Source organism: Podarcis filfolensis (genome assembly GCF_964270895.1).
Source record: "Podarcis filfolensis genome assembly, chromosome: 3".
Lineage (NCBI taxonomy): Eukaryota > Metazoa > Chordata > Lepidosauria > Squamata > Lacertidae > Podarcis > Podarcis filfolensis.
This window is the reverse complement of record NC_139606.1, coordinates 114,308,599-114,330,118: the sequence shown is the minus strand read 5'-3', so window position 1 is coordinate 114,330,118 and position 21,520 is coordinate 114,308,599. Positions and strand designations below refer to the sequence as shown.

At 45.2% G+C, this 21,520-nt stretch overlaps 1 long non-coding RNA gene across 1 annotated transcript; it reads right to left on the bottom strand.

Moving 5' to 3' along the window:
- Positions 1 to 12,905: 12,905 nt before the first annotated feature.
- LOC310758889 lies at positions 12,906 to 20,751 on the bottom strand. The gene is made up of 4 exons (XR_014546059.1): positions 20,630 to 20,751; positions 18,678 to 18,797; positions 17,059 to 17,199; positions 12,906 to 13,068 (listed from the first exon to the last, which is right to left on the bottom strand). It is a non-coding gene; the product is annotated as an uncharacterized lncRNA (long non-coding RNA).
- Positions 20,752 to 21,520: the final 769 nt, after the last annotated feature.

Here is a 21,520-nt window from a genome sequence, read left to right as displayed (position 1 = left end):
TATTATTATTATTATTATTATTATACCCTGCCCTCCCCGGCCAAAGCTGGGCTCAGGGCAGCTAACACCAATAAAATTAGAATAAAAACGTAATAGAAAAAAAATAAAGCAATTTAAAATACAGGTTAAAATGCAATTTAAAATGCAGCCTCATTTTAAAAGGAGCCCATAGATCAAAACCATAAAGGGAGGGAAACATAAGGGTCAGACGGAGTCCGCCAGGCGGAACAGCTCTGTCTTGCAGGCCCTGCAGAAATATGTCAAGTCCCGCAGGGCCCTAGTCTCTTGTGACAGAGTGTTCCACCAAGTCGGGGCCAGTACTGAAAAGGCCCTGGCCCTAGTTGAGACCAATCTAACCACCTTGTGACTTGGGACCTCCAAAGTGTTGTCATTTGTGGACCTTAACGTCCTCCGTGGGGCATACCAGGAGAGGCAGTCCCGTAGGTACATGGGTCCTAGGCCGCATAGGGCTTTAAATGTCAAAACCAGCACCTTAAACCTGACCCTGTACTCCACCAGGAGCCAGTGCAGTTGGTAAAGCACTGGATGAACGTGGTCCCGTGGCAAGGACCCCGTAAGGAGCCTCACCGCAGCATTCTGCACCCACTAGAATTTCTGGGTCAGCTTCAAGGGCAGCCCCATGTAGAGTGAGTTACAATAATTGAGCCTGGAGGTGACCATCGCATGGATCACTGTGGCCAGATCAGGGTGAGAAAGGTAAGGGACCAACTGCTTAATACGGCAGAGATGGGAAAATGCCACCTTTGCTGTGGCTGCAACCTGTGCCTCCATGGAAAGGGAGGCGTCAAAGGTTACACCCAAACTATTGACCGAAGGCCCTGGGCCCCTGCATATGCATAGTTTGTTAGATTGCTTAAGGACTGTGTCACTGTTTTTCGTGCCCGATTTAAGCATGCTATTTCATGCTGTAATTAACCCTTCTGAACTTTCCTCCACTTGTGCTTGGGTTCCTCTAACTCCAAAATGACTCTTGCATTTTGCAAAATACCAGCCAGCTGCTGAGTGGTTGGGAGCTTGCTTTTCTCAATCAAAGTAAAGTTTAAAGCTCCCAATTGTTCCTTTGAAGTCCCATTCTGACCCACGTGTTATCATGTATGACAGCATGAGAGTGTGGGGCTTCTTAATGGGGAAATCTGGAGGGAGTTATCCTCCCTCTCTGCAGGGCTGAGTTTCACCATCCCTGCCATAGTGGAATCAAACATTTGGCCAAAGTAGAGCTAGACTCTTATAATATGCCCCTTTTCATTCTAGGCCACATTCATGTTAGACAATACATTTGGCACCCAAGTCATATTCAGCATCATTGAATTGTTTGAATATTAGCCATTTTCAAGTGTTGCTTTGAAAATTTGGCTATGACTTCCCCCATCTAGTAGACAAATTGATATGGAATCATCATAGGGCGCCATTTTGTCCTTTACCTCTGAAAGAAAAATGCCTCAGGCCAGCTCTTATAATATACGTGCATGTCATCAAGTGTAGGACATACACAGTATCCCTGTGAGAGGGAGGGGGAAACCCAGGAACATCTTAAAAGAAGCCAGCTATTATCTTCCTTCTTGCTTGCTCAATCCCACCCAAAAAAAATATGTTCTGAAGGTCAGTGTGCACAAAACAAAGAAAGCACCGACAGAGAAAAACATAAGAAAAATATATGAAACCTCAAAAAAAAAAAACCCTCAATGGACCCAAGGAGGAGAAGAGGCCTCCTTTGCTTGCAAAAAGGTTTGTCCATCCGCTTTACATCCATAAGCAACCAAGAGGAAACTGCTTATTCAGTGAGGGCAGCCCATTCCATAAAGCTCTTTTTGCCTTTCTACAAGATGGCTACAAACATTCGTGGAAACTTCCTGTTTCAAGTATAATGTAGAAAAAGAACAATGCTGTAATCCTGTTCATAAGACAGGACCATAGACAACAGCAACGGGTGAGAATTCCCTGGACAATTGAATCATTCATTATATTCCTAAATTGTGGAATCTGGGGGCTTTCCAAGAACCTTTGCTGCAAATAAAATTTGCAACACCTGAAATCTAAACAGCATATTATTATACTTATTAACATTTTTATTGAGGCTGTTCTGCTTGTTTGGGACAATTTTGAGCTTCTACAGCTGCTCATTACATTATCCCTCTGATGACAGGGCAGGGAGAAATCTGCATATGTGTCTAGGAGACTGGGGAAGATGGAGCCTTTTGCACCTGGCAATGTGTGCCAGTTCAGTTTGAAGTGAAGGAGGAAGCAGGAGAGTCACAGGAGACTAGTAAATACAAACACACACCAGACATTGTCCTTTCAAGCTGAGTTCCCTTCCTTTGAAGCCAAAGAAAACCAGAGAAGTTTTTAATTCCACCATATAACAATGAAATAAAGAAGATAACTTTGCCTCCCAGTTTGCACAGAAAAAGATGACAAAGGACTTGGTCTGCAGAACAGGTTTGGTTTTATTAGGGGCAGAAAGGAATGAGATAGTTAATTCCTGGAAAGACTCTTGATAACCAAAAGTAACATCTGGAAGATTGTTCATATATCAAATGCTTCAGAATAGCAATGGAAATAGGGCTCCATTCTTTACGAAGACACAGGTGCGACTTAGGAATTTCCTGTTACAGTCTTCCATAATCTGCTATTCTTCCCCTATCAAAGAGAAGAGAACAAGATATGCTAAATCTCATGCAATATTCCACACTCAGGAAAACATATATTACATGAGCAAATTAGAAAAGCCAGAATTCTTGAGCATATATTTCTAACCGGAATGCTTTGGAAAGCATATATCTTGAAAGATAAAGAATGATTAGCTTCCCATCTTGCCATTTGATCTATGCATTCATTCTCAAGGGTTAGTACCCAAAGTTAGTCCGAGTCTGGTTAAAACCACTGGTAAAAATTGGCTTGACTAACTGAAGCCCATGAATTTTAATACTCCACTCTGAGTATAACTTAGTTGTCCTTTTCTTAAAGTTGCATCATCATTTTGCATGTTAATTAAAATAAAATTTTATATAATTAACTTAGATATTCCTTCCCAAAACTTTAAAGTTGTCAAAGCCATCAGCCCATTTTTTTCTGGAGCGGCTGTCCAAGTTAGGGGTTGTTGGTACTGCTTTGTGGTGGTTTCCCAAGGGTGATGCTTGCAGCCCCATGGAACCTTCAATGTGGGGCTCTTTAGCATTCCGTGTTATCCCCATGCTGTTTAACACCTACATGAAATCTGGTCTCTCTTTTTCTCTTTTACTGAAGAGCAGGATGTTTTAATGCCATCACAATCACAGAGATGTCTGTTGAGGGGATATATTGATGGAAACTGTCTACACCACGAGATCAGTAGTTGGATTCCTACTGAGGATATTTGGCAAGCCAACATGACAGTGTTGTGGGATCGAAGATTGGACTGATCATTCCGTGATATTGTGGCAGTGGACAAGAATGCATTGTATCTTTTGAATAAATGTTTTGTTTTTTTGGGGGGGGGGGTTAAGCATCTACATGAAAGCATTGAATGGGGTTATCCAGAGTTCTGGAGTAGATTGTCATTGATATGCTGGTGACACACAGCTCTACTTCTCCTTTACATCTGCAAGTGTGCCACTGGAAGTGATGGACCATTGGCTTGCCTCGGTAATGGACTGGATGAGAGGCAAGAAACGAAAGCTCAATGCAGGTAAGACGGAGGTACTCTTAGTGGGTGGGAGATTGCCTGCTCTTGATGGGGTTACCCTCCCTCTGATGGAGTGGGTACGCAGCTCGGGGGCTACTTCTGGGTCCTTTACTATCATTTGAGACTCTGGTGGCCTCAGTGATGGAGAGTGGCTACCAGCTTCACTTGGTAGCCCAGTTGCAACCCATCTCTATACAGATAGATTAATTTCTGTTCTCTATGCTCTGTCCACTTCAAGATTAGATTACCACAATGCCTTATATGCATATGTGCTGAGCAGCAGCACTTTTTCTCTGTCACCCAATAGCATCTCTTTATCTTCTCCCACACACAGCACCTGCTCCCTATTTGTTCTTCCTCTTGCTTTGAATACTAACTACTGTTTATTATCTTCAACCTCTTTTCCAAAGCATAATAATTGCGGTCCATAACAAAAAATTAGCATGTTACCTTTCTTTGCACAGCAGTAGACCATATCAGGATGATGGCAGAAGGCTTTTGAAGCCACATATTCTGTAGCTGAACAACTTGGTTTGCAGCTACCTTTACAATGTTTATTTGCAATGTGTCCTGGAGAAAAATTGTGTAGATAGAAATTAATCCCTCAGATGAGAAGACATCACCAACATCTCTAAGAATCTCCTATTGAGTGAAAGCAGTCCATTACATTTTCCACTAAATGGATACAACATTAATCCGTTCCAGACTTTTAAAAAGAATCCCTAAAACAGCAATTTAACATGAATTGTACTGTCTAACGAGATCATTGATCCATAAAATGAAAGCAATAAACAATGTAATGAAGACAGACAATCAATCAATCAATCAATCAATCAGTAGCTGAACTGGGTTCCACTCAGTCACAAAAACTTTACATCTGCAAGTGTAGAATTGGAAGTGCTGGACCGTTGTCTTGCCTCAGTAATGGACTGGATGAGAGGCAACAGAGTCTTGTGACATGCCCGACAGTGGCATAAACAGAAATCGAACATGGTGCAGCTGGGGGGAGGTTTGCACTGTCCACCCGGGCACCCGCAACCCGCTGCCGGTCCCCCCCCCCCGCCCATGCTTGACAGGCACCGCCCGCTCCCTAACAGCGGCGGCAGATTCTGGCTGGGCAAGAAGCTACATTCAGCGGGGTGGCAGTGGCGGTGAAGCCGTGCCTCTTTGCCAACCGCATTCCCCCTTCCCTATTCATTTTGACAGCTAGGGGGAGGCTTGGGAGGCTTCCCCCCCCCCCCCCGCTCGAAGCAGCCTGGGAGCATGGGGGAACAGTGCGCCACCTGCCCTCCACTCCCAAGCCATTGGAATGAGTTTGAGAGCCTGTGGGACAACGGCAGGTTGCCTGCCCTTCGCCCCCAAGCCGTCTGAACAAAGGGGGGAGGCCGGCGGCAAACACACCCCAGAAGCAGCCTGGGAGTCCAATGGTGTTCAGCCCGCCCTCCTTCCCCAAGCCTCACCTGAGCTGTCAAAATGAAGGGAGAAGGGGGGAATGCTGTCAGAAAAGTCGAACTGTCCCACCCTTACCCCCGACAGCTCGGGGAAGGCTTGGGAGTTGTGGGTGGGCATCATGTTGTTGTCACGCAACCCCGATGGCCCTCCTACGCAGCTGTTTCAGCAGCATATCACAAGGTCACGATTATAAGCCGCATTTTAACTTTTCCAGATTGGAATTCTGGAAAGATGTGAGGCTTCTAATCGGGCCAATACGGTAGCATCTCTCTTCTATGAAATGCTTCTTCTGGACTTCCTGGCATGGTGTGCTCAGCGATGGGTCGGGGAAAGCACTCTGCTGCAGTAAGAGCGCTCCCAGTTATGGGTACGGGCTAAACGGACGGGAAAGCAAGGGCAACGTGAACCCTGAAGAGGTCTCAGAGGAGGTTCCAGACTGAAGAAAATAGATCCAAGCAGAGCATAAAGGGGTTTTCTGCCGTTCTAGCACAAAAAGTGGAGGAAGGTGGAAGAACCTCAGCACAGAAAGATCGCACACCCGACAGTGAGATGCCCCTTAGAGCCAAATGAGAAAGCACCTGGCTGCTCCAAACTAAAACTGTAAAATCAAGAGTACTCCTGAAAGGAAAAAAGTAACAACGTTGGTTTAAAATAAAAGGAGTACGGAATAAGATTAGAAAGGAGAGTAAAGCTAACTGAGAGAGGAGCTTCAGCGTTCTGAGACTTAGCAAGTTGTGAAAAATAAGCCTTGTAAAGAGGCGGAAAATAAAAACGGACATACCGAGTACCTCCTTCTTCAAGGGGAATCACTGTTGAGAGAGACAAGGAGCTGAAACAGCAAGCAGCAGCAGCAGTGACAACAAAGCAGTGGCCTTTGAGAAGGAGATCAGTGCAAGACAAAGGGGTGAGTGAAAAAAAATGCTTCTACTGTTGAAATCCATAAACTTTGACTAAGACGTTGCACTTTTGGAATTGGAAATGTTTGATATATAATTGCTTTTTCAAAGCTGCTTTCTCACTCTGCTTCACATTAATCAAATCGTCTCACCCTCTGAGCACCTCCCAAATAAACACCACCACTAAATCAAAATAGTTGTGGCCCATAACAAAAATTAGGGATGTTACCTGTCTCTTTGCAGCAGTACACATACTCAGCCACATGGCAAATCATTCCAGAACCCTCACGTTCATCACTTGAACAACGAGCCTTGCAGCGACCTTTACAATCTTCTTGCAGGCTAGGAGTGGATTCTGGAGAAATATTAGGAATATAGAATTCAGTCCCTCAGATCAGAGATCACCAACATTTCTAAGCAATGCCTGGGATACCCAGAATACCTGGGACTGCAATACCCAGAATACCTGGGACTGACAGCAGCACCAAAAGGAGAAGTAGAGGGGCAGAGGTCTTCATGGCTGAATGCTGGAGCCACCAGAGTTGCCTTCTAGCTCAAAGATATTGCAGAGAGAGAAAGGATCCTCTATTTGTACTTCCCAAGAGAATGGTGACTGGAAGCTTTCAGGGGGGAGGAAACGACTGGGTGTTCCAAACATTCTGCTAATGATATTCATGGCTACCATGCACCCTTTCAGTTTTGGATAATTAATTCTTGCTCTCTCTCTCTAAAATAGATGGCTTTGGAATTCATGGAAGAGAAGACTGTTAATGCCTACTAGCTAGGATGACTATGCTCTGCTTCCACAGCTGGAGGCAGCGATGCTTCTGAATGGCCGTTGCTGAAGGGCTGACTGCTCTTCTGCTCCTCATTGGATTGGCCAAAGCAAGAACAGGATGCTGGACTTGATGGGCCATTGGCTCTTCTTACGTTCCTCATAGAATAATGGAGTTGGAAGGGACCCCATGGGCCTTCAAGTCCACACACACACACACACACCCCGTGATGCAGGAATCTCAGCTAAAACACCCAGGACATCATCCTGGACATTCCGAAACTCAAATACCCCAAACTGACCAGTTGGGTCTTTTAGAGCAAACTGCAGTGCTGAGACTAGCTGGCCCTCCTATGGCAAATGTAGCAGTATGAAGAAGGAAACAAATAATGGAATAGAATGAGACATGTGTGGTTGAACACTCGTTCGGCTCCAGTCTCCAAGAGACTCACAGATATAATCAAAAGTTTCCCCTTATTTATGGATCATTGATGAAGGATGTTGTGGCACCCACAAGGAAAAGAACGAACAGGCTACTTGTTCTCAACAGCCCATCTCAATGGCTAGACAATATGTACCTTTCTGATGACTTCGTTTTTCCCTGAAAAGCAACCATAATAGAAAAAAATAAATGTCATTTTGTCCTTTACCTCTGGCAGAAAATTGCCTCAGGCCAGCTCTTATACTATATGTTGTATCTATTGTCTTGATTCAAGAAACACATTGTTCCTTTAAAATCCCTTTTGAGTTTATTTTGTGCATTTTGGATCGTGTTGTGGTGTCATAATTTTAGCAGCATGTCAAGATATTATGAGAGGAAGGGGTCGTTGCTCATCCTAGTACACACAATTCAATTACTGAAGAGTGGAATCTGCAGCTGAAAGGATCAGAGAGCAGACGACTTGAAAAACTGAGATGTAAGGGAGCAGTTCGGAGTTATAGTCAAGAATACTACACCAGCAAAAGGCAGCTTCCTAAATGCTTACACAGAAAGAACAATCTCCTTATTGCTACTTGCATTTAAGGATCATCTGCACCTCTGCAGGGAAAGCAATTTGGATTCAAAGTTCCTCCTCAGGTGCTTTGCAAACAACTTAATCCCTCCAGATCCCTTCAGCTGCACTTGGGAGCCCCAATGAAGAATCCCTGGAGCAGCTGGTCCCCAACTGCCCTTTGAAACTGAGCATCTGTGCTTTGAGAGGTACCGTATTTTTCACTCCATAGGGCGCACCGGAACATAGGGCGCACCTAGTTTTAAGGGGGGGAAATAAAGAAACAAAAAATTATCGCCCCCCCCCCCGTCCAGGAGCGGCGGCAAGATTGCGCGCAACCTCGCCACCGCTCCTGGAGCTTGCGGGGCGGGGGGCGGGGAAGCCCGAGCTTCCCCCGACCCCAGCCCCCAGAACAGGCAGCTATCCTCAAGCCTTCTGAGTGCAGCAGGAACTCCCGCCGTGCTCAGAAGGCTTGCGGATGGCTGCCTGAAGCCCGGTGAGCGCAGCCGGAGTTGGCGCAGCCGGAGTTGGTGCAGCGCTCGCTGGGCTTCAGGCTGCAGGCTGCTGTCCGCAAGCCTTCGGAGCGCTCTGAAGGCTTGCAGAGAGCTGCCTGAAGCCTGGAGAGTGAGAGGGGTCAGTGCGCACCAACCCCTCTTGCTCTCCAGGCTTCAGCGAAAGCCTGCATTCGCTCCATAGGACGCACACACATTTCCCCTTCATTTTTGGAGGGGGAAAAGTGCGTCCTATAGAGCGAAAAATATGGTAGCTGCACTGCACTTTGAATCTCTGACAATTAGCTGAGAATAGCGCCATGCCAAACCCAGACACAACATTGCCTGCCCCACACGTGCCAACATGCATGTCATCAAGTGTAGGACATACACAGTATCCCTGTGAGAGGGAGGGAGAAACCCAGGAACATCTGAAAAGAAGCAGATATTTTCTTCCTTCTTGCTTGCTCAGTCCCACCCAAAAAAACATGTTCTGAAGGTCAGTGTGCACAAAACAAAGAAAGCACCGACAGAGAAAAACATAAGAAATAATAATAATAATAATAATAATAATAATAATAATAATAATAATAATAATTTATTATTTATACCCCCCCCATCTGGCTGGGCCTCCCCAGCCACTCTGGGTGGCTTCCACAGAAACCAAAAATACAGTAAAATATCACACGTTAAAAACTTCCCTAAACAGGGCTGCCCTAAGATGTCTTCTGAATGTCAGGTAGTTGTTTATCGCTTTGACATCTGCTGGAAGGGCGTTCCACAGGGCGGGCACCACTACCGAGAAGGCCCTCTGCCTGGTTCCCTGTAGCTTTGCTTCTCACAATGAGGGAACCGCCAGAAGGCCCTCGGCGCTGGACCTCAGCATCCGGGCAGAACGATGGGGGTGGAGACGCTCCTTCAGGTATACTGGACCGAGGCCGTTTAGGGCTTTAAAGGTCAGCACCAACACTTTGAATTGTGCTCGGAAACGTACTGGGAGCCAATGTAGGTCTTTCAAGACCGGTGTTATATGGTCTCGGCGGCCGCCCCCAGTCACCAGTCTAGCTGCCGCATTCTGGATTAGTTGTAGTTTCCGAATCACCTTCAAAGGTAGCCCCACGTAGAGTGCATTGCAGTAGTCCAAGCGGGAGATAACCAGAGCATGCACCACTCTGGCGAGACAGTCCGCAGGCAGATAGGGTCTCAGCCTACGTACCAGATGGAGCTGGTAAACAGCTGCCCTGGACACAGATTTGACCTGTGCCTCCATGGACAGCTGTGAGTCCAAAATGACTCCCAGGCTGCGCACCTGGTCCTTCAGGGGCACAGTTACCCCATTCAGGACCAGGGAATCCTCCACACCTGCTCGCCTCCTGTCCCCCAAAAACAGTACTTCTGTCTTGTCAGGATTCAACCTCAATCTGTTAGCTGCCATCCATCCTCCAACCGCCTCCAGACACTCACACAGGACCTTCACCGCCTTCACTGGTTCTGATTTAAAAGAGAGGTAGAGCTGGGTATCATCCGCATACTGATGAACACCCAGCCCAAACCTCTTGATGATCTCTCCCAGCGGCTGCATGTAAATGTTGAAAAGCATGGGGGAGAGGACAGAACCCTGAGGCACCCCACAAGTGAGAGCCCAGGGGTCTGAACACTCATCCCCCACCACCACTTTCTGAACACGGCCCAGGAGGAAGGAGCGGAACCACTGTATGACAGTGCCCCCAGCTCCCAGCCCCTCAAGATGGTCCAGAAGGATGTTATGGTCGATGGTATCAAACGCCGCTGAGAGATCCAGCAGAACTAGGAAACAACTCTCACCTTTGTCCCTAGCCCGCCGGAGATCATCAACCAGTGCGAGCAAGGCAGTTTCAGTCCCATGATGAGACCTGAATCCCGACTGGAAGGGATCCAAATGGTCCGCTTCTTCCAGGCGTGCCTGGAGTTGTTCAGCAACCGCTCGCTCAATCACCTTGCCCAAGAATGGAAGATTTGAGACTGGGCGATAGTTGGCCATTGTGGCCGCATCTAAAGATGGTTTTTTAAGAAGCGGTTTAATAACCGCCTCTTTCAGCGGGTCTGGGAAGGCTCCCTCACGGAGGGAAGCATTCACCACCCCACGAAGCCCATCGCCCAGTCCTTCCCGGCTAGCTTTTATAAGCCAGGATGGGCAAGGATCCAGGAGACAGGTGGTTGGTTTCACTCGTCCAAGCAGCCTGTCCACATCCTCAGAGGTAACAGATTGGAATTGATCCCACTCAACTTGACTAGACAAAACTCTAGCACTCTACCGCCCTGGCCCTGCTCCCACGGTGGAGTCTACTTCTTCCCGAATCTGAGCGATTTTATCTGCAAAAAACTTTGCAAAATCATTGCAGGAGAACATGTGGCCCGTACTGGGCCCCGATGTTGCAGGTGGTTCCGCTAAATTGTGAACCACCTGAAAAAGTCTCCTGCTGCTGTTTTCTGCAGATGCAATAGAGGCGGTGAAGAAATTCTTCGCCGTCGCTATCGCCACTTGGTAGGCTCGACGTGTCCGGTCAGATTCGGAATGAGTTATCCGCCACCGACACTCTAGCCGTCTCAACGATTGTTTCATTGCCCTCAGATCCGTGGAAAACCACGGGGCTGTCCGGGCTCCATGCAATCGGAGAGGGCGCTTCGGAGCCAAACAGTCAATAGCCCTGGTTAACTCCACATTCCAGCGGGCCACCAGGGAATCAGCTGAAAGGCCATCAACATGGGATAAAGCATCCCCTACCACTCTCTGGAAACCATTTGGATCCATTAAGTGGCGCGGGCGGACCATCCGAATTGGTCCCGCCTCCCTGCAGAGGGGATGGGTCACAGAGAAGTCCAGTTGCACCAGGAAGTGATCTGACCATGGCACTTCTTTCGTTTCGCTTTTACTTAGTGTCAGATCACCAACATCCATAGAAGTAAACACCAGGTCCAAGGCATGTCCGCGGCTATGGGTTGGGCCAGACTTATTCAGGGACAGCCCCATGGAGGCCATGCTTTCCACGAAGTCCCGAGCGGCCCCTTGTAAGGTCGTGTCGGCATGGATGTTAAAATCCCCTAGGACGACCAAGCTAGTTGTCTCCAGGAGAACATCTGCCACGACCTGCAGCAGCTCGGGCAGGGAATCCTTGGTGCAGCGGGGAGGTCGGTACACCAAAAGGAATCCTGTACTGCCCCTATTGCCCAACTTCTAGAACATGCACTCGGAAAACTGGGTCTTCCCAATAGGACGTCTGGTGCAAACTAATGACTTCCTAAAAATCACTGCAACCCCCCCTCCCCACCCACATGACCTGGGTTGCTGTGCGTAAGAGAAACCTGGTGGACAAGCAGCGGCAAGGACAGGCCCATCTGCTTCATCCAACCAAGTCTCTGTTACACATGCCAGGTCAAGTCCTCCATCCATGATCAAGTCATGGATGGCAGTGGTCTTATGAATCAGTGACCTGGCATTGCACAGCAGCACCTGCAGGTCATGTGGGTATCCCTTGCTGATTCTAGTATCCATCCGGTCAAGACCAGACCCGGAGGCAGGAATAGTCCTCAGACAACGACTAAACCTGCCCCCTCTGTAATGACATGGTCTAGTCTTAGCGTAACTCCTCCTCCTACCCGTGATCACTGAGATCAGTTGCCCCAGTGCATCCCCCCTGCGGGACATGCCCCAGCCATTTTGTGGGCTGGGGCCCACTCCCTGGCAGCCCTGACCCCTCCCCTTAAGAACAAAATAACACCTTAAACAAACAAACAAAACCAATAAAGCAATACAAACAAAAAAACTGTAAAAATTACAAAAACATCAAAATCAAAAAAATTCCCCAAGCCCAACCAAACATCCATCCCACCCCCACCCCCCACATACAAAAAATACAAAAGAAATTTTTAAAAACATTTTTAAAACATTTTAAAAAAATATATATGAAACCTTAAAAAAAACCTCATTGGACCCAAGGAGGAGAAGAGGAAACTTCCTGTTTCAAGTATAATGTAGCACCTTCAATGCTGTTATCCTGTTCATAAGACAGGACCATAGACAACAGCAACGGGTGAGAATTCCCTGGACAATTGAATCATTCATTATATTCCTAAATTGTGGAATCTGGGGGCTTTCCAAGAACATTTGCTGCAAATAAAATTGACAACACCTGAAATCTAAACAGCATATTATTATACTTATTAACATTTTTATTGAGGCTGTTCTGCTTGTTTGGGACAATTTTGAGCTTCTACAGCTGCTCATTATATTATCCCTCTGATGACAGGGCAGGGAGAAATCTGCATATGTGTCTAGGAGACTGGGGAAGATGGAGCCTTTTGCACCTGGCATTGTGTGCCAGCTCAGTTTGAAGTGAAGGAGGAAGCAGGAGAGTCACAGGAGACTAGTAAATACAAACACACACCAGACCTTGCCCTTTCAAGCTGAGTTCCCTTCCTTTGAAGCCAAAGAAAACCAGAGAAGTTTTTAATTCCACCATATAACAATGAAATAAAGAAGATAACTTTGCCTCCCAGTTTGCACAGAAAAAGATGACAAAGGACTTGGTCTGCAGAACAGGTTTGGTTTTATTAGGAGCAGAAAGGAATGAGATAGTTAATTCCTGGAAAGACTCTTGGTAACCAAAAGTAACATCTGGAAGATTGTTCATATATCAAATGCTTCAGAATAGCAATGGAAATAGGGCTCCATTCTTTACGAAGACACAGGTGCGACTTAGGAATTTCCTGTTACAGTCTTCCATAATCTGCTATTCTTCCCCTATCAAAGAGAAGAGAACAAGATATGCTAAATCTCATGCAATATTCCACACTCAGGAAAACATATATTACATGAGCAAATTAGAAAAGCCAGAATTCTTGAGCATATATTTCTAACTGGAATGCTTTGGAAAGCATATATCTTGAAAGATAAAGAACGATTAGCTTCCCATCTTGCCATTTGATCTATGCATTCATTCTCAAGGGTTAGTACCCAAAGTTAGTCCAAGTCTGGTTAAAACCACTGGTAAAAATTGGCTTGACTAACTGAAGCCCATGAATTTTAATACTCCACTCTGAGTATAACTTAGTTGTCCTTTTCTTAAAGTTGCATCATCATTTTGCATATTAATTAAAATAAAATTTTATATAATTAACTTAGATATTCCTTCCCAAAACTTTAAAGTTGTCAAAGTCATCACCCCATTTTTTTCTGGAGCGGCTGTCCAAGTTAGGGGTTGTTGGTACTGCTTTGTGGTGGTTTCCCAAGGGTGATGCTTGCAGCCCCATGGAACCTTCAATGTGGGGCTCTTTAGCATTCCGTGTTATCCCCATGCTGTTTAACACCTACATGAAATCAGGTCTCTCTTTTTCTCTTTTACTGAAGAGCAGGATGTTTTAATGCCATCACAATCACAGAGATGTCTGTTGAGGGGATATATTGATGGAAACTGTCTACACCACGAGATCAGTAGTTGGATTCCTATTGAGGATATTTGGCAAGCCAACATGACAGTGTTGTGGGATCGAAGATTGGACTGATCATTCCGTGATATTGTGGCAGTGGACAAGAATGTATTGTATCTTTTGAATAAATGTTTATTTTTTTCTATTATGTTTTTATTGTAATTTTATTGGTGTTAGCTGCCCTGAGTCTGGCTTTGGCCGGGGAGGGCAGGGTATAAATATTCTTATTCTTATTTATTATTACTTCTCCTTTGCTTTTTCAGGGAAAAATGAAGTCATCAGAAAGGTACATATTGTCTAGCCATTGAGATGGGCTGTTGAGAACAAGTAGCCTGTTCATTCTTTTCCTTGTGGGTGCCACAACATCCTTCATCAATGATCCATAAATAAGGGGAAACTTTTGATTATATCTGTGAGTCTCTTGGAGACTGGCGCCGAACCAGTGTTCAACCACACAGGTCTCATCCTATTCCATTATTTGTTTCCTTCATACTGCTACATTTGCTCTAAAGACCCAACTGGTCAGTTTGGGGTATTGAGTTTCAGAATGTCCAGGATGATGTCCTGGGTGTTTTAGCTGAGATTCCTGCCTCGGTGGGGGGGGGTGGACTTGAAGGCCCGTTGGGTCCCTTCCAACTCCATTATTCTATGAGGAACATAAGAAGAGCCAATGGCCCATCAAGTCCAGCATCCTGTTCTCGCTTTGGCCAATCCGATGAGGAGCACAAGAGCAGCCGGCCCTTCAGCAACTCTGGATAACCCCACTCAATGCTTTCATGTAGATGCTTAAAAAAAACCCAAAACATTTATGGATGCTGGACTGGGTAGGCCATTGGCTCTTCTTATGTTCCTCATGAGTCTGACCAAACTGCGGGAGGAAGTGGAAGACAGGTGTGCCTGGCGTGCTCTGGTCCATGGGGTCACGAAGAGTCGGAAACGACTAAACGACTAAACAACAACATGTTCCTCATAGAATCATGGACATTTTGAAACCCAAATACCATTTTTTCACTCTATAGGACACACTTTTTCCCCTCCAAAAATTAAGGGGAAACGTGTGTGCATCCTATGGAGCGAATGCAGGCTCCTTGGCTTCAGTGATAGCAACGCGAAGCCTCTGAAGTGCAAGACTCTCCTGCTTCAGCGAAAGGAACCCGAAGCCTTAGGAGCACAGCGCGAGGTCCTGCTGTGCTCCAAAGGCTTCAGGCGACTATCCCTGATAGCAAGACTCTCCTGGCTTCAGCAGAGAGGGAGAGCTGCGCAGCGCCCCTTCAGCGAGGCGGGAGGAGAAATGGAAGGGGCTCCGTTTCTCCTGCTGCTTCGCTGAAGGGGTGCTGAGCAGAGAGGGGGAGAATTTTTTTTTCTTGTTCTCCCCCTCTAAAACAAGGTGCATCCTATGGTCGGGTGTGTCCTATAGAGTGAAAAATACGGTACCCCAAACTGATCAGTTGGGTCTTTTACAGCAAACTGCAGTGCTGGGAATAGCTGGCCTTCCCATGGCAGATGTAGCAGTATGAAGAAGGAAACAAATAATGGAATAGGACCTGTGTGGTTGAACACTGGTTCTGCTCCACTCTCCAGGAGACTCAAATATATAATCAAAAGTTTCCACTTATTTATGGATCATTGCTGAAGGTTGCCGTGGCACCCACAAGGAAAGGAACAAATGGGCTACTTGTTCTGTACTTGGACAACTTGGTTTGCAGCTACCTTTACAATCATCATTTGCGATGTGTCCTGGAGAAATATTGTGAAGATAGAAATCAATCCCTCAGGGGGCTACTTCTGGTCCTTTACTGTCATTTGAGGCTCAGGTGGCCTCAGTGATGGAGAGAGCCTCCCATCAGCCTCAGCTGGTGGCCCAGCTGCAACCCATCTCTATATGGATAGCTTAATTTCTGTTGTCTATGCTCTGTCTATTGACATTTCCATTCCACCTTAATGAACAGGCATGAGATTGTTGCGTGTCACATGTCTGTTTACATTCCAGCACAGTATGCTGGGAACTTCCGTTTGTGTATAGCTTTTGCTTTTCTCTCTGAGACGACATGAGAGAGAGACGACATGTTTCTTTGTTCTGATTTATGTTTAATAAATCTGTAGTGTAGCATGACTTTACACACCTCACGCCTACTTCTGTGTGCACAGTACACTCTGCTAATAGCATGCCCTGGCTTTTGAAGTCCGGGTCGCTGATGCTGGTGACACACAGCTCTACTTCTCCTTTACATCTGCAAGTGTCAGATAGGTAGCCGTGTTGGTCTGCCATAGTCAAAACAAAAAAAATTTTTTTCCCTTCCAGTAGCACCTTAAAGACCAACTAAGTTAGTTCTTGGTATGAGCTTTCGTGTGCATGCACACTTCTTCAGATACACACTGAAGAAGTGTGCATGCACACGAAAGCTCATACCAAGAACTAACTTAGTTGGTCTTTAAGGTGCTACTGGAAGGGAAAAAAATTTTTTTTGATCTGCAAGTGTGCCACTGGAAGTGATGGACCATTGTATTGACTCGGTAATGGACTGGATGAGAGGCAAGAAACGAAAGCTCAATGCAGGTAAGACGGAGGTACTCTTAGTGGGTGGGAGATTGCCTTCTCTTCATGGAGTTACCCTCCCTCTGAAGGAGTGGGTACGCAGCTCAGGGGCTACTTCTGGGTCCTTTACTGTCATTTGAGGCTCTGGTGGCCTCAGTGGTGGAGAGGTCCTTCCATCAGCCTCAGCTGGTGGCCCAGCTGCAACCCATCTCTATACAGATAGACTAACATCTGTTGTCTATGCTCTGACCACTTTAAGATTAGATTACCACAATGCCTTATAGTTATATGTGCTGAGCAGTAGCACTTTTTCTCTGTCACCCAATAGCATCTTTTTGTCTTGTCCCAGACACAGCACCTGCTCCTTATTTGTTCTTCCTCTTGCTTTGAATACTATTGTTTATTATCTTTAACCTCTTTTCCATAAGGTCACAATTATAAGCTGCACTTAATTATAATTATAAGCTGCACTTTTCCAGATCAGAATTTGGGGGGGAAGTGTGGCTTATTATTGGGCCAATACGGTATCATCTCTCTTCCATAAAACGCTTCTTGTGTTGAAATCCATAAAGAATGAAAGAATGAATACTTAACTAAGGTGTTGCTCTATTGCAACTGGAAATGTTTGAAATAGAATTGCTTTGTCAAAGCTAATTTCTCGTTCTCCCACTCTGCTTCACAGTAATGAAAATGTCTCACCCTCTGAGCACCTCAGCCCAAAATCCCATCAAAATAGTTGTGTTCCATAGCAAAAATTAGGGATGTTACCTGTCCATTTGCAGCAGTACGCATGCTCAATATTATGGCAAGTCATTCCAAAACCCTCATATTCATCTCTTGAACAACGTGGCTTGCAGCGACCTTTACATTCTTTCTTCTGGGTGTGAGTAGATCCTGGAGAAATATTAGCTATAAAGAAATCAATCCCTCAGATAAGAGATCATCAACATCTCGAAGCATTTCATATACAGAGAAAGCAGCCCATTACATTTCAAAGAAATAGATTTTTTTAATACTGGACAAATGACATAGTTTTTCCTTTACAAAGGCACAGGTGCAATTTCAGAATTTACACCATTTTATGATCTGCTACTTTGCCCCTGTTGAAGAAAAGAGAACATGTTAAATCTCGTGCAATAGACCACATTCAGGAAGAAAGAATAATTAAATAAAATAACTGTATGGTCTTTTGGAAAACCCAGATTCTTGAACCCATATCAGCTTTCTAACAGGAATGCTTTGTAAAGGAAATATCTTCTAAGGTAAAGAAGACTAGTCAGATGCCCACAGATTATTTTCCAGATTCTTTTTCTAGGGTTAGTACACAAAGTTAGTCATACTGCAGATAAACCCACTAAAATTAATTCAAATGACTAATTTAAGTTCATTAATTTTAATGTTAATGACTCTGCTCTGAATACAACTTAGTTGTCCTTTTCTTAAAGTTGCAAATTCATTAAAAGACATTCTGAACCATTTGCAAAGAATTCCTTCCCAAAAAGTAAGGCTATGTTTTTCAGAGGGAGGGTGGAGGAATCACATTATCAAAGAGCCCGTTGAGACATTTCTTTTATGAACTAAATCCATGAGTATATCTGAATGAATATGTCATTCTTCACTGCAGGCCTGGCAAACCTCCTTCATTCCAGATGTTGTTCACTTACAGTTTCCATCATTCTTGACCTTTGATTCTGGGTGGGGCTTGTGGGTTAAGGGACTCCAACCCCTGCAATGCACCACTAAATAATCCCTGAAAGATGGCCATCTAACCTCTGTTTCTAAATCACCAATGAAAGCAAAGTCCAGCACTTTCCCAAGCAGTATGTTCAGCTTTGAAACAGCTCTTATCATGAATTCTTTCCTATGTTTAGTCAGAATCTCATTTCTTGCAATGTGCCTGGGTCCACTTTTTTCACTTTTCGAAGATGGCGACAAAGTTTGTCCACTTCTCATCTGCACGGACACCACCTGTTCTCCAAGGATTCCCATATATTATATACAGAGGCAGTGAGATTCCATCTGCAATTTCATTTAGTATGTTTGGGTGCAGATCATAAGGCCCTGAAGATTTGAATTCATTCAGAGAAGCTAGGAGTTCCCTTACCACCTCCTTTCCTCTCTTGGGCTGCAGCATCCTCGCTGCATCATTCATTCTATTATCACCACGTTGTACACTGTTGTCCTTATGGGTGAAGACAGAGGCAAATTAGATGCTGAGCAGTAGCACTTTTTCTCTGTCACCCAATAGCATCTCTTTATCTTCTCCCCCACACAGCACCTGCTCCCTATTTGTTCTTCCTCTTGCTTTGAATACTACTGTTTATTATCTTTAACCTCTTTTCCAAATCATAATAATTGAGGCCCATAACAAAAAATTAGCATGTTACCTTTCTTTGCACAGCAGTAGACCATGGCAGGATGATGGCAGAAGGCTGTTGAAGCCACATATTCTGTACTTGAACAACTTGGTTTGCAGCTACCTTTACAATAATCATTTATGATAGGTCCTGGAGAAATATTGTGACGATAGAAATCAATCCCGCAGATGAGAAGACATCATCAACATTTCTAAGAATCTCCTATTCAGTGAAAGCAGTCCATTACATTTTCCACTAAATGAATACAACTTTAATCTTGCACAAATGACATACAGTGGTACCTTGGTTCTCAAACTTAATCCGTTCCAGAAGTCATTTCAAAAACCAAAGCGTTCCAAAACCAAGGCACGCTTTCCCATAGAAAGTAATGCAAAATGGATTAATCCATTCCAGACTGTTAAAAACTGTGGGATGTGAAACACAGAGCAGTCAAATACAACATTCCTAGAGTGTACATAAAAATCGGAAAAGTTCACAAACCGGAACACTTACTTCCGGGTTTGCAGTGCTTGGGTTCCAAGTTGTTTGAGTACCAAGGTATTCGAGAACCAAAGTACTACTGTACCATCAAATGAGCTAATATTTCGAACAAGGTAGAGCAGCAAAGGACACTCAAATGGGGTAGTTATATATTTATTATTTTACTACAGTCCTGTGGTTTGAGGGACCTTCACATTTTGTCCAGGGCAGTAATCAGCATCAAAAGCATCATAAGTCTATCATCATAAGTCTTAGGTCTTCATAGATGAATGCTAGAGCCACATGAGTCATCTTGACTGAAAAATATTGCAGAAAGAGAATGAAAGTATCCTCTGTTTATATTTCCTAAGGGAATAGTGATATGCCCAGAGACAGGCAGCAGAGAAGTTTTCAGGAGGAAGGAAAGTGTCTCCTAAGGATATTCTTCCAAGCTCTTAGTAATCACAGCATCCTTTTCTTTCTGTCTGGTTATCAACTGAACTGATTACTGAAGCCCTATCTCCTGCAGCAGTAAACTTATGCTGCCTCTGTGTGGTGACTGAAACTGGGGTCAACTTCCACAAAGTGGGTATCTCATCTCATATTCCCAACAATTACCATATTTTTTGCACCATAACACTCACTTTTTTCCTCCTAGAAAGTAAGGGGAAATGTCTGTGCATGTTATGGAGCAAATGCCTACGGATGGTGGGGGGATCTGCTGCAGTCGTGAGCAGAGGATCCATGGTTCCCATTCCTTCCCTCCTCCGTGGCTCGCTTTGAAACAGCAAAGCGAGAGAAGAGCCGCTGAGTGAGGAGGAGAGAGGAACAGAGAGCCTGCTTGCTTTAAAGGAGCAAAGCGGGAGAGGAGAGGAGCCGCTTACACTTGTGTAAGCGGCTCCTGTCCGGTTGGCTCCTTTAAAGCAAGCAGGCTCTCTGTCCCTCTCTCCTCCCCACTCAGCTGGCTAAATAGCAGCAAAGTTTTTCAGTGAGCCGGGGAGGAGGAGAGAAGCAGAGCCTGCTTGCTTCTCCTCTTATACCCCTCTTCTGCATTATTAACAGCATCCTTCTCCACCCACCCCACGCGTGTTCCTTGTCCCTTGAGTGCTTTTCCTTCCCTCCCCACTTAAAACGTGGTTACAAAGCACGGATCCACATGGATCCTCAGGATTTTTGCACTGGGTCACCCCAAATTCACCATCAGATCACATAGCATGTCCATGGCTACAGCTTGCACCAAAAAAATAACGCACCCACTGTTGCCTGGGGCCGGAGTGGTGCAAAAACGTGGTTACAAAGCATGGATCCACATGGATTCTCAGGATTTTTGCATTGGGCTACCACAAACTCACCGTCAGATCACATGTCTGTGGCCACAGCATGAACCACAAAAATCATACATCCACTGTTTCATTTAGAATATTTTTTTTCTTGCTTTCCTCCTCTAGAAACTATGTGCGTGTTATGGTCGGGTGCGTGTTATAGAGCGAAAAATACGGTACCTATCTTTCTACAACAGAAGACATAACCAGGTAGATCACAGCGGTCTAATGAAGCCACATATTCTCTATTTGAACATGATTGTGAGCAGTGACCGCTACAATTATCGTTCAGGGTGGGAGTGGGTCCTGGAGAAATGTTAGAAAGATAGAAAGATAGAAATCAATCCTTCAGATGAGAAGAAATCACCAACATCTCTAACCATTTCTTAAGCAACATAAGCAATCTATTACATTTCCTACTAGATGAAGAAATAGAACTTTAATTTTGCTCATATGACATACATGGTACCTATGGTTACGTACTTAATTTGTTCCGGAGGTCCATTCTTAACCTGAAACTGTTCTTAACCTGAAGCACCACTTTAGCTAATGGGGCCTCCCGCCACCGCGCGATTTCTGTCCTCATCCTGAAGCAAAGTTCTTAACCAGATGCAGCCTAGAATTGCATAAGCTTTCTTCCTGCTGCATCAGTGTTGATTCATGTTAAATTTGTTGTCTACTAAAAAAGAATTGTTGTCTACCCCTAAATCCTTTGCACATGTATGGTCTTTTGGAAAACCCAGATTCTTGAACCCATATCAACTTTCTAACAGGAATGCTTTGTAAAGGAAATATCTTCTAAGGTAAAGAAGACTAGTCAGGACTTCCGGGTTGGTGCCACTGTTTAATGGCGGATTCCCTCCGAGCTCCGGAGGGAATCGGCTCCGTAGCGTCTGGGTCTGGCCGCTGCGGCGAAGCGGGGACCCTTAAAATCACAGGCGCGGATGCCTGTGAACACAGAGACTCGGCGGGCACCATTTGCGCCCCCCCAATCCGCGACGGAGCCTCTTTAAAGGCTTCGGAACGGAGGCAGGGTAAGGCGTGGTGCTGAGAGTACTCCCTCGCCTACGG